At 37.1% G+C, this 13,476-nt stretch overlaps 1 long non-coding RNA gene across 1 annotated transcript; it reads right to left on the minus strand.

Moving 5' to 3' along the window:
- Positions 1 to 5,338: 5,338 nt before the first annotated feature.
- LOC139361052 (uncharacterized) lies at positions 5,339 to 12,227 on the minus strand. The gene is made up of 3 exons (XR_011618623.1): positions 12,073 to 12,227; positions 7,709 to 7,783; positions 5,339 to 5,583 (listed from the first exon to the last, which is right to left on the minus strand). It is a non-coding gene; the product is annotated as an uncharacterized lncRNA (long non-coding RNA).
- Positions 12,228 to 13,476: the final 1,249 nt, after the last annotated feature.

Below are 13,476 nucleotides of genomic sequence, written 5' to 3' on the forward strand. Positions count from 1 at the left end.
CCTCAAACTCACTGAGATATACACATTAAATAGGTACAGCTTTTTGAATGTAATGATATCTCAACAAAGTGTTTTTAAGGGGGGTTGGTTAAAAAATTTAAAAAGGAAGGGTAGATGTTCCTTTGCCCTTCTCCCACGCCTTTTTTCTCCCTGCTGTCTAGAATTCAGAAATAGTAGGTGGGAATTTAGCAGCCAAACTAGGGTATTTTCTAAAGTATAGCAGAGCAGATACCTGGAAGGGACCTGCATCCCTAAAGACATTAGAAAGTATCTGTACTAACCCTGAATGGTGTAACTACAGGTTAATTTTAAGTGAAAAAGAAATCAACTTCTGTCTTGTTTAAGCAACTTCATTCAGGCATTAATTTTATAAACATGTAGAAAATACATACTCCTTATGAGTAGAAACAATGTTTATAAATAAAACAATGGTGATAAATAAAAGAAAATAAAAAGCAGTGAAACAAAGTGGTTTCATAGCTATACATAGTTATTTTGTTGAAAGATTCTGCTGCTAATATTATTCAATATTTTTGTATGCTGGTGCAAGTAAGGAAATTTACATTGTCTAATAAAAATTATTTATCAATTTATAAACAGTAACCACTTCATAGAATGGGGCTAAGAATCTGCATTGCAAAATAACTTTCCGTTGATTTTATGCACAGTAATTATTGAGAATCCCAACAGATCTGGACCTACATAGGTGCTATCAAGACAAGGAAGAATATTTTCCTGACTGTATCCATACCTCCAGTTAGTAATAGATCTAGAGATTCAGAACTCAAATCCAGACCTCCTGCTTCCATGTGCAGTGGCCTTGCACCGTCCTGTTTCGCTTCACTTGTTGAAGAGGATTTGAGAATAAATGACCACATGATTCAACTCTCTCCTCAGCTCTGAGGAATATAGCCCTGTCCTGGCAAACAAGAAGCTCACACAGTAGTAGAGGAGGCAACTATACATTCACTAATCTAGCATACAAGCAGTAGGCACTGTATCATAAACAAGGCACTGTGGGGGTTCAGACCAGGAGCAAAGCAGGGATTAGCAGGGCTAGTAAAGTCTGGGAAGTGTTCACTAACAAAATGTCTTATCATTAACTAAACCAAATGGTTTCTCAACATGGCCTAATTAATTGTAACTTAATATAAATGCTTGGTTGGTTGTTCATAAACTTTAATCTTTTGCCAAAATATTTGTAGCATATGTTCCCATTTAACAAGGTTTTCTGGTCAAAACTGTGCACCCACATCTTTCTAATGAACTTAGTGTCCAATAAAACATGGACTTTCAGTCATCCCATGAAGGTGATTTTGCGTGCATAGTACATCTCTGTCTGTGAATATGCCTAATGAGGTATGGAAGGACACTTATTATCCAAACAAAGACATTCCACTGGTGCTAGAGAGCTACAGAGGGAAGTTTTTTCTGCCTACTGGAAATAAAGCCAAGCTTTCTTCTTCCTTCAGCAGTGAGGATTGCTCTCCTCCTCTTTATCATTCTCACACTCTCTTTTTTTTAATGGGCCAAACTCTACCAAATAACAAGATAAACTTTGTGTAAGCCTTGGTAAGAGCAGAGTGTCTGACATCTTATGGTGCTATAATACTCAAAGTAAAATCAAAATCACCTATGACCAGAAAAGGGAGTCACAGAAAATCTAGAAGACTTATTGGCCAAGAGACCTGCAGCCTCATAGTTCATTAGCTCTCCATAAGAACTCTCACGTGAAATGAAGCCAGTGTTGTTTCAAGTGCTTGAAACCCTCGTTACTCTACCTCTAAATGTGAATTAATTAGGCAAGTTTACTAGCAGTTACTAAACCTCAAAAGCAAGATAATCAGGCATTATTCTACTAAATACTGGTCTCCATAACTCCTCTATTTTCTTTAGGAAAAGTTAGTTAGCCTAAGACATTTGGCATAAGGGCTATGCCAAAGCTATGTTGGGGTCAGCCAGGAAGGATTCATGGGAGTCTCCTTGAAAATATTACAATCATCGAAGAAATCTTCAACCTATTGCCCCTTAGTACTGTTGGTCCCTTGTACTTGATTTTTCCCCTTAAGTTTTATTCCAATTTCTAACATTATCATTCCCTCTTCCTTCTCAGCAACTAGTCCTCCAAAGTAGAACTTAAACAATGACCAGACATGGCCCTGCAACACAGCATATCCTTCTACATTTAGCATGCAATCATGAATCACAGGTATAAGACCCCTTGAACAGACTTGGTTTCGGTGACTACATGTAGGACTTATTGCTTTTACCCAAGAAGAGGATCAGGCATCCTAAGTAGCTCAGAAATTTTTCTGGAGCTCTTGAATGTGTATAGGCAAGAAAGATTAAGCAACCTGTTGCCTTACATGAGGCATACTATCTTCTTATGTTTTCTTTTGAATTCAGGATTTCAAGGTTGGGGAAGGAGTGGGAAAGTAGCCATGGACATGTGAGAATGTGGATGATCCTTTTACATTGTCAGGAATGGTCAAATTCTATGCTTTATGTTGTTTGCTAAAAGACACTTTCCAAAGCTTTCAACAGAAAATATAATGGCACACATGCCTATTCTTGGTGAACCCAGACTTTTTATCTAGTCTCTGATAGTCAATTTTGAAGGACTGCTTAGGGTAATGAATCCTTCAAGTTGTAAAGATGAAGGGCAGTTTTTGGACAATTCCCATTTTGCTGTAGGAAAACTAATCTGGAAGAAGTAAAAGGGAGAGGTTGAAGTGAGAGAACGGAGGTGGAAAATGATTTCAGTTGATCAATTATTTGTTAAGCACCCACTGTATGTCAGGCCCTTACAAGGAAGCAAGCAAAGAACAAAAGCATGTGATGGCCTTGCTCCTAAGAAGCCAGAGGCCAGTAACCTGGATTGCTATAGACCAGAAAAACGACCACAAGCCCCTACAACACAGCACTGGCATAGGATGAAGTAGAAGTTTCTTTCTAGGAGATCAATAGCATACAACCAAATAAGAAAGTCAAAAGTTACACAAAGTTCAAAAAGCTAAGACACCAACCTTTAAGAGATCTGATTGTCGGTGGTGATTTTGGAAGGAAAGTTATTATTAGGATTATTTTAGTACTAAGAGTTTTGAGCTGTCTATCCAATATTTTCACCTGAACCTCTGCCTTGGTAATACTGCGTGTGTGTGTGTGTGTGCGTGTGTGTGTGTGTGCGCGTGCCTTTTCATGTGTTTGAAATATATTATCTATCCCACACTCCACATAGGTTTGGGGGTTAATTACATACAGGCTGATCTGAATCTATACTCTTAGGAACGGGGTTAAGCTACTCTACCACAATGTGAAGAGTTGATATGTAAGAGACTCTGAACATCTTATAAATTATCTTTAAAATGTTTCCTTCTTTGTGAAGGGGAGAATAAGTATTTGTAAGCAAATGCAAAAATATCTTTAACTAAACAAAAGAACAGTTAGTTAACCTTGTTGTGATTAGCAGAGAGGATAGCTGCAGACACTATAAAATCACTCAGCAACAAGATTTGACAAAACCTTAAAGATGGCTCTATTTTTCCTGTTTTATACAGGAAAATATTAAGGCCCTGGGAATTGAAGTACTTTTCCCAACAGTGGAGTAAATGTCAGAGTCAAGGCTGTGTTTTACATCTCGGTTTCCCCACACATCCCACCCTATGGTTCTGTTGTGCTGTTCCTTTGTGTGACTCCTCAAAACCTGGTTAAAGGTGATACCGTATCAAATTGTATTAACTCAGTAGCACGAAACACCAGGGAATTGATTTATAAGAGTATTAACCTTGTGGCATTACTGAAGACCCATCTGATTAGTAGTTATCGAGTAGTCACCCTGGCTAAATATATGGGTTTGATATTTAATTTTGAAAATGAAAAATATTTTAAAATCTATGTCTTACATCCATATCCCCAGGAAATTTTAATCAAGTTTTAAAACTTCCAAATTTAGATAAACTCATGTTTTTTGTTGTTTTAATTTTCAATCAATGAAAATAGAAAAAAACTAATTGGATAGAACAGCACAGCAGAAGCATTACTTATAGCCAAAAATGGGATGCAACAAGACTGAAGAAGAAAATGCAGGACAGTGCTTAAAAAAGCAGTCTAATGAAAAGCGGGGTCTCCTCAGGATGTCCTTAGGTAGACATTGCAGCAGAACTGCAAAGTTTTCTTTAGAAGGCTGGGGAAGAGAGGAGGAAACAGAGAAGGGACAAGAGTGGAAAATAGAATGAGGCTCAGAATACCAAGCGTTAGTGCTGTCCCTATCACCTTCCTCACTTGATCACTGGGTGATCTAGGGCAAGTTTCTTCCTTTCCCTCAGCTCATTTCCTCATCTGTAAGGTAAGTCACTAGACAAGATAGCCTTTGATGTTCATTGTAGCTCTAACTGATCTTCCCCAAGCAAATAGCTGGGAAGGACACTGTGCTCACAATATGCAAGACACAAGGTTTACAAGCAAAGAACCAATCAAAACAAAAGATGTTTTAAAACCCCTAATGTCACTTGAATTCTTACAAATGAGCAATGGTACATCATACTTTTACAAAGCCCTTCTGTGATTTCATTTTTAAAATCATTTCAAGTTTTATTTTACTTCATATTAAGATAATGGGAGATAAAGTGGTAAATGGTTCATGCAGGAATATATGTAAGAGACACAAAAATCCAAAATAGGTAATTGTTATGTTAGTATTTCCCTTTACTGAGGGGGAGCAGACAAAAGAATGTTAGAAAAAGCTTCATAAAGTGGATTATATAGAATGTGTTTAAAAGAGTTTGGTATTTTACTGAGTGGGAAAGAGCAGTACGGGGAGTTATTGTTCAAGGGTTAAAGCTATGCAAAATGGGTCAATTACAGAGATAGGCTCTAAAACATAGTACCTATAGTTATTACTGAGGTATTTTGTATTTAACAATTTGTTAAGAAGGTCGATCTTAGGGATTCTGACAACAACAACAACAACAACGACAACAACAACAATAAAGGGATGTAGGAAACATTTGGAGGTGATGGGTATATTATTACCTGGATATTCATTGTGGTAACAAGAGTAATATATATGTGCAAATTTGCCAAACTATATCCATTAATTACATACTGTTTTTGTATAACAATTTTACTTCAGTTCCTACTATAATGCCTGGCAAACAATACTTTATACTTAAAGTAAGAGCAATGATTATTGCATGTGCATGTTGAAAATAATAAAGAAAGCAGGTGACAATAAGACATCCTGAGTCTTTTGGAAATAATAGCATTCACCTGCTTTCTCATCCATTGAGATATCACCACATTTAGGTACTTGTGTGTCCCCAGAAGTTTCTTGTGGAAGATTTAGTTATTCTCTTTTCGTTAGGCTCTACCAACCAAGAACAAATCACAGACTCAGACAGCATCATAAAAAGGCTCAGACCTACCATGTCCAGAGACTCCAGGCTCAACCCACATTGATGCTGGCCCTTCAGCCATGAGACTCCATTTGCTTCTTCTTATTCTCCTTCTTTTTTCAATTCTTTTATCCCCAGGTAAGTTGGTAGCTGATTACTATAAGGTTCTGCAGATTAGAAGGCTATATCCCTGGCCAAACAAGATCCTAGAATCAGTTCTGTGGGTTCAAGAACCTAATATTTACAGATTCACTAAGATTATAATAGGGAAAAATAGAAAAGAGACTCATTTAGCAGTAGCTCCTGTTGATAAGATTCCATCCATGTTTTTTGATCTAGTGAGTGGATATAATAATGGATGCTGCTGAAATTCAATCCTGTCAGATCAAACTGCCTACATATCAATTTCCATGCCCCACCAAGGCATCTCAAGATACAAAGTAAGGATACAACAGAACGTGACCTCAATGAGATGCCGTTGTGGGACCTGGAAATTTATATGCAGGCAGTTAGATCTGACAGGATTGAATTTCAGCAGCATTTATTATTATATTTGCTCACTAGGTCAAAAGAGATGGATGGAATTCTATCAATAGGAGCTACTGCTAAATGAGTGTTGACAAATCTGAAAGTTTTATTCAAAGAGACAAACAGAAAAATTATAATCCTAGAATAAGTGAAAATTATATGAGAGACTTTTCAAAATAAATTCCATTTTACGTGGCTATGAATAACAAATGATTTGCAAAGTGAAACTTAGGACTAGAAAGGAGAGTTAAAGGAACTTCAGACAAGTGAATTAATAATAAGTAAAGACACCAAGAAGTGCCGCTCGTGGTATATTACAGGTAACCACACAGAAATGGGTAACATCACTTTCAATACTAAACCAGCTAAAATTTAATGGTCTAAGCATGCATTTTGAGGGCTTTTGGAAAAAAACAGCATAATAAACCTAAAGAAGATAAAAGGAAAGTTATAAATACAAAATATAAATTAATGAAACAAATGAGAAAAAAACTAACATTTTAAAAAACGCTTTTCATAAAGTCTAATATACTTTATAATAACCTGGCAACACTGGACAAATGAGAACATGCTTAAAATAACTATTGCAGGAATGAAAGGTTAATGTCAAAACATGTTTCAGAGATTCAAATAATTTTTTAAAAAATATATTTGTGTATTATATTCCCTCTTTGCTGTGTACTGGGGGATTTTCCTGTTGCAGTTCACTACATCATGTGTCATCAATTGTGACTGTGTCATCAATTTTTATGCTAGTAAATTATTACCATCAGCATACAAATATGCTGTTAAGCACGTCCTTGCTTTTCTTCTGATGCCAGCTGTCAATCTATTTTTTGCTCTAGTTTTCAGCAAAACATCTTAAAAGAGTTGTCCATACTCTCTGTCTTCAATTCCTCTCCTCTCATTGTCTCTTAAATATATCACAGTTGGGCTCTCTCCCCTTTTTTCGATCATGTTATTGACACCACTTTTGTCAAAGTTACCAATAATCTCCATATTGCTAGATCCAATGATCATTTTTTACTACAACTTTAATTGGCCTATTAGCAGCATTTGACACAAATAATCACTTCCTTCTTCATAGTATACTTTCTTCACTTGGCTTCCAGGACAGCACATTCACTTGATTCTCAGCCTATCTCACTGGAGCTACCACTTCGGCTTCCTTTGTTTCTTCCTCATCTTTTCCCGTCACACTTCCTATTGGAGAGCTCCAGAGCTCAGTTCCTGATCCTCTTCTCTTCTCCCTCACCACACACTCTGGAGGGGCTCAGCAAGTCTCATCCTCTTAAATTCTCCTTTTGGACCTCCTTTTGAACTGCAGGCTTATAATAAATTATCCAACTGCATAACTGGTATATCTACTTGGACACTGAATTTCAAAAGTCATAGATATCCAAAATTGAACTCATGATTTTCCCTCATAAACCACTACATACAGATTTTCTCTTCTTGCAGAATGCCATGGTCAGCACTGGAGCCTCTCTTAGCTCTCCTGTACACTTTCATCCTCAGCAAGCCTCTATCTCTGCACCTCAAGAATCTCTCAGGGCTCCCATCCCTTGCCCAGCCTTGGACAGTAGCTGCCTCACACTCAGTGAAAGACCAGAGAATCTGCTTCTCTCATCTACCTGCCCGGCCCTGTCTTCAGACATCAGGTCCCTCTGCTTATGCACCTGTGAGAAAAGAGAGTGAAGGGGGCATTGTCTCAGCTCCCCCACCCACTCCCCAGTAACAGAGGATTTTACCCGATTCTCACAGTAAGACCTTTACCTTGCTCTCACCTCAAACTGCAGCAGTTCCTACATGCCTGTCCCTCAAAAGGGTCTCAGGTAGTTCTGCTCTCCATCCGATCTTACCTAGGAGCACACAAGATAGGTCATGAAAAAACCATTAGTGGGGTCGGGTGCTGTGGCTCACGCTTGTAATCCCAGCACTTTGGGAGGCCGAGGTGGGCAGATCACGAGGTCAGTGACTAACACGGTGAAACTCCGTCTCTACTAAATACAAAAAACGAGCCGGGCATGGTGGCATGCGCCTGTAGTCCCAGCTACTTGGGAGGCTGAGTCAGGAGAATTGCTTGAACCCTGGAGGAGGAGGTTGCAGTGAGACAAGATCGCGCCATTGCAATCCAGCCTGGGCGACAGAGTGAGACTCCAAAGAAAGAAAGAGAGAGAGAGAGAGAGAGAGAGAGAGAGAGAGAGAGAGAGAGAGAGACAGACAGACAGACAGAGAAAGGAAGAGAGGGAGGGAGGGAAGGAGGGAGGGAGGAAGGAAGGAAGGAAGGAAGGAAGGAAGGAAGGAAGGAAGGAGAAGGAGAAAGAAAGAAAGAAAGAAAGAAAGAAAGAAAGAAAGAAAGAAAGAAAGAAAGAAAGAAAGAAAGAAAGAAAGAAAGAAAGAAAGAAGCATTAGTGAGGGAAAGTGAGTGAGAGTGAGTGTGTTTGGTCCCCTACTGATGATGCTAAACTATCACAAGCCCACACTCAGCCTTTCAACATTTGCTGGAGATTCACTTGTTTCCTTGTTATCTCCATCAAGGGCAGCTTCCTCCTGCTTCTGCTGCTGCAACTCAGCTAGGCACAAAGCATCTGTGGATCCGTTCTTTTTTCAGCAGGGCTTAATCACTCTGAATTTAAAATAATTAGCTTTTTTTGAGACCTCAGTTCTGTGTTTCAAAATGAAATCTATGATCTATAGATTATCCAGCTTATTCTCTTTGTCAGGGCAAGAGCATTTTTCTACAACTTTCTAAATTCTAAACAAAAGTAAAAGTTCACTTCTTTTCAGAATCCCCACGTGTCAGAAAGTGTTACTATTATCATCAGTTTAGTGATATTTATGGAATTCCAAGTTGACTCTAATATCAGCTTTTGGGTTAAGTTCTTTCTTTCTGATATGTAGCCTTTGAAATTTTATTTGCTGCAGATCTTTTGGTAGTGAACAATTTTAATTTTTATCTGTCAATTTCATATTGTTATTTTTGATCTTGAAAGACAGCATTACTGAGTACCCAATTCTATATTAACAGTTATTTTCTCTCGACATTTGTTGATACTAGTTTACTCATTTTTAGTGAATGAGTGAACAAGTGAATCTCCAGCAAATGTTGAAAGGCTGAGTGTGGGCTTGTGATAGATTAGCATCATCAGTAGGGGCCCAAACACACTCACTCTCACTCGCCCTCCCTCACTAATGCTTTTTTCTTTCTTTCTTTCTTTCTTTCTTTCTTTCTTTCTTTCTTTCTTTCTTTCTTTCTTTCTTTCTTTCTTTCTTTCTTTCTTTCTTTCTTTCTTTCCTTCTTTCTTTCCTTCTTTCTCTTTGTTTCTTTCTTTCTTTCTTTCTTTCTTTCTTTCTTTCTTTCTTTCCTTTTTCTCTTTGTTTCTTTCTTTAATAATCAGATAAATATTATTTCATTATAAATTATCCTTTTTTCAATGTTTGTATGGTCTGGTGTTTGGTTTTAATGTTTTATAATTTAACTAAAGTGAGTTGATTTTTATATCATGTGTTAGAAATATATTCTTTGAATCAATGGGTTTATACGGTTTCTTAATTTCTTTCTGAGAATCTCTTGAAATGGTGAATCCTTTTGCACTTCTCTCCCCCCATATTTGAATTAAATAAATGTTAGACCTTCTGTTTCCATGCTACATTCTGGGTATATCATGTAAACATTTTTTTCTTCACTAGTTATCCTCTTACCTGTGTCTAATATATCATTAATAACCTGCATTATTTTTAAATTATTTTTTTGTTTCAGACCTGCCTTTTTTTTTTTTTTTTTGGAGATGGATTCTCGCTCTGTTGCCCAGGCTGGAGTGCAGTGGTGTGATCTTGGCTCACTGCAACCTCCACCTCCCGGGTTCAAGAGATTCTTCTATCTCAGCCTCCTGAGTAGCTGGGACTACAGGCACCCGCCACCATGCTCGGCTAATTTTTATATATATACATTTTTAGTAGAGACAAGGTTTCACCATCTTGGGCATTCTGGTCTTGAACTCCTGACCTCGTGATCCACCCATCTTGGCCTCCCACAGTGCTAGGATTACAGGCATGAGCCACCATGCCCAGCCAGACCTGCCCATTTTTTCTATCATCTATATTGTTTTACTATTGTTTTTACATCTTTGTAATAGTAGATTGTTTCTTTAAACAATTGATACACACCTGCTTAATTATTTCTCCACATTGATGATTTCAATATATTTAGTTTTAAAGGGTCTATATATGCTATTCATTTCATTAACTTTTATTCATGGTGTCTTGCTTACCTGATCATTTTTAATACTGAACTCATTGTTCATCCTTAACCTGACATCATTTTATGGTCTGAAATGAGAATGCTATTATCCAGACTTCCTCTGTGAAGCTGACTCAATGCTTTAACTCAATATAGAAGTTTCAGCATTAACAAACTGGAATTTCTGATGGCCCAAGAGTCAGTAGTACCATCATTAGCATTACTGATCATAGCAGATCTTCCCAGAAGATCTGGGAAACCCTCACCCCCCTCCATCAGCTATCCAGTACAAAGTGCCCACTGCTCAAGCTCCAGTTCACAGACTATTTTTGTGTTTGAAAGAGGAGATATTTTAAGAACTTGCCTAACCATTTTCAGGGATAGAAATGTTTCAAAGAGATCCTCTACTATATATTTGTTCTATAGCAGCAGTCACTTGAGAGCAGCTAACTTGCAGTCATGGCCAAAAGCCTAAATCTTTCTTTCATTCTAGTCACACCTATTTTGTATCTTTTGGGGATATCTCAGATTCAGATGCATTCATAGTATTCTATGATTTGGGACACTACTACAGATTCTTCAAAATGTTACAACATTCCAATGGTATTTTGGGAGGTATAGAAGGAGAGGATAAACAATGGGCTCAAGTCTCCTCGGACTTCTCTTCTTACAATATGTTTCATTGTTCAAAACTTTTAGAACTATATTAATACAGCATTGACAGTGGACATTCTTCTTTTCCTTCTGACTTTAATAGGATTGAAGGAATGTTTTGCTATGAAATTGTTATATGGGTTGTATTCAGACAAATTTTGACTTTGTAAAGGCAATATTCTCCTCATTATTTTTAAATGCTTACCAGGATTCACAGTATTATTTTCAGTTCTCCCTGTTTAAAGGCATATTTAAATAACTTGATGACTTGGATATATTATATATGTTACTCTGCTACAGAAACAGAAAAACCACCACCAAATTATATTCTAAGATACTGGGTACACAAATTGCACCATCTTTTTTTTATCTAAGACATTCAATTCTTCCACAGGTGGGAGCACATGAATTAGCATCATTTACTACTTGTAGCTTTCACTACAGACTTTCAGACTTATGGTGCCTAAAAGAAATAGAATACTTCTAGCTGGGTTTAAAAGCTACAAATAAACAGAGGAAATATACACTATTTTGAAAGTACCACTTGAGTGTTATGCATGTATTTCAATATTATGTTGCTAATTTTAATTGTTCGAAGTTAAAGAGCTTAAACCTCCCCCTCATGCATTCCTGAATCACCCATTACTCCCACACATACATTGTTTGATACAGCATAAACCTAAGTAAATAAAGATGTGGCAAAATGAAAAAAATAAAATAACGTTATACCATTCTCATCTGTGAATGGCATCAGTAGACAGATGTGAATAAAAGTAATGTGATTATCATTTTAAAAATCATCTTTAATAGGATCCATTTACTATTAAATGAACATTTGCTTAATGAATAATAAATCTTTGACACAATGAAAACTATTAATGCAGAGTGAGACCAAAATGAAGGTAATAACTGATTTTTTCCTAACCCTTGCTTTAGTTGGTCTTTCCACTAGACTGTCACTTAATTTTAAGGATATTATAATAGCACAAAGCCATCAGCTTTACCATTAGAGAGATCTTCATTAAATTATCTTTGTTGTAATAAAGGTCATCTGGAGGAAATACTGGTCTGGACACAATAATAAATGTTAAGCTTTCTAATATTTTCCACTTTTAGACACAAATTGAAAGGATCATTTATAATGTCAAAAATATACTTTTTTCTAACTAATCTATCCTATGACTAAGACACTATTAGCAATTAAAGTAGATAGAGCAAATCTAAATGTGGAGAGAAAAAGTAATTTCCACTTACGTTTGGACAGATGAAAGCACGGATAAATTGAAAGCCTGAAATATTAGCTTGGGGGAATGAAATCACTTGGGGGAGCAAGAGCAGGATACACCAGCCTTTAACTCTATACTTCCCCCAAGAAAAAATATATAGATAGCTAAGTACAAACCAAAATAGCACTGGGAGGGTTCAAGGGACCACTTAAGAAGCTACGGCAACACAGTGAAGCCAAAAAAAAAAAAAGAAAAAAAAAAAAAAGAGAGAGAGAGAGAGAGTGAATGAAAAAAAAAAAAGCCATATAGAAAAAAACAACTGCTGAAATCAGCATACCTGAGACTGCAGAAATATCTTTTTTGGCTAGGAACGAAAAAAAGCAGAAAAGGACTATCAGTATCAGCCACAAGGTGGAACCACCATGGCCCTCAGTAACCCACTCTGGCAGAAGACACTGGCATTTTTGCCCTGCGGTAAGCAACAGCCATTTCTGAGAGAAAACGCAGAGGAAAAGATGAAGATGTACCATCCCCTCCCACAGCTCTTTTCCCCCACTGAAAATACCGTGACTGTTGTGCCAAACCAGGATTGGAACTACTACCTTTCTTAATCTGCATGTGTCTCTGACATATGAGCAGCAACCATTTCAAAAGCTCCCACGTAAAAATGCTCATACTAAATTTATTCTCTTACTTAAGAGTGTTTATGGATTTACATTCCATTTGTGGACTATGTAGATCTCACTGGATCTTCTTTCCTGCAGTAAGAGGTGGTTTGGGTGCTGCTGAAGGTCATTGTCTCAATTTGTCTGGTGTTTGCAGAAGAGATGTCTGCAAAGTAGTAGAAGATCAAATTGGTGCCTGCCGAAGAAGGATGAAGTGCTGTAGAGCATGGTGGATTTTAGTGCCAATTCCAACACCACTTATCATGTCAGATTATCAAGAACCCCTTAAACCTAAGTTGAAATGAAACTGATGTAAAATAAAAATACATCAAAAGTGAAGTTCTTTGCATCTAAGAATATTGAAATATACATATTAAGTACTTCCATCTTGATCACCATCTTGTATTTTCACTTATCAACATAAATGAATAAATACTAATTTCAAATATACCCAATACTATTTCTTTGTGAGTCATTAACAGATCTTAACAAAACCTTTAAAAATGAGAAAACTGTTATTTTTGTTTTCCGAGATGGTGGATTGAAGGCATTGTTAGCCTGCCTCTTGCACTTGGAAAGACAAAGTGGTGTGTAGAGATTCACACTGAACTTTCTTTCAAGAAGCAACACAGGAACTTAACAGGAAAATTGAAATAAGCCACAGACCATTTGAAAGAAGCAGCAGGATGCAGGTTACGCCATAAGCTAGGCAGAAAATTTTGAGTTTCCAGGGTGTGAGAGGGGGATAAACTGACTGTAAGATATAC

The sequence above is a fragment of the Macaca nemestrina genome, assembly GCF_043159975.1.
Source record: "Macaca nemestrina isolate mMacNem1 chromosome 4 unlocalized genomic scaffold, mMacNem.hap1 SUPER_4_unloc_4, whole genome shotgun sequence".
Taxonomy (NCBI): domain Eukaryota; kingdom Metazoa; phylum Chordata; class Mammalia; order Primates; family Cercopithecidae; genus Macaca; species Macaca nemestrina.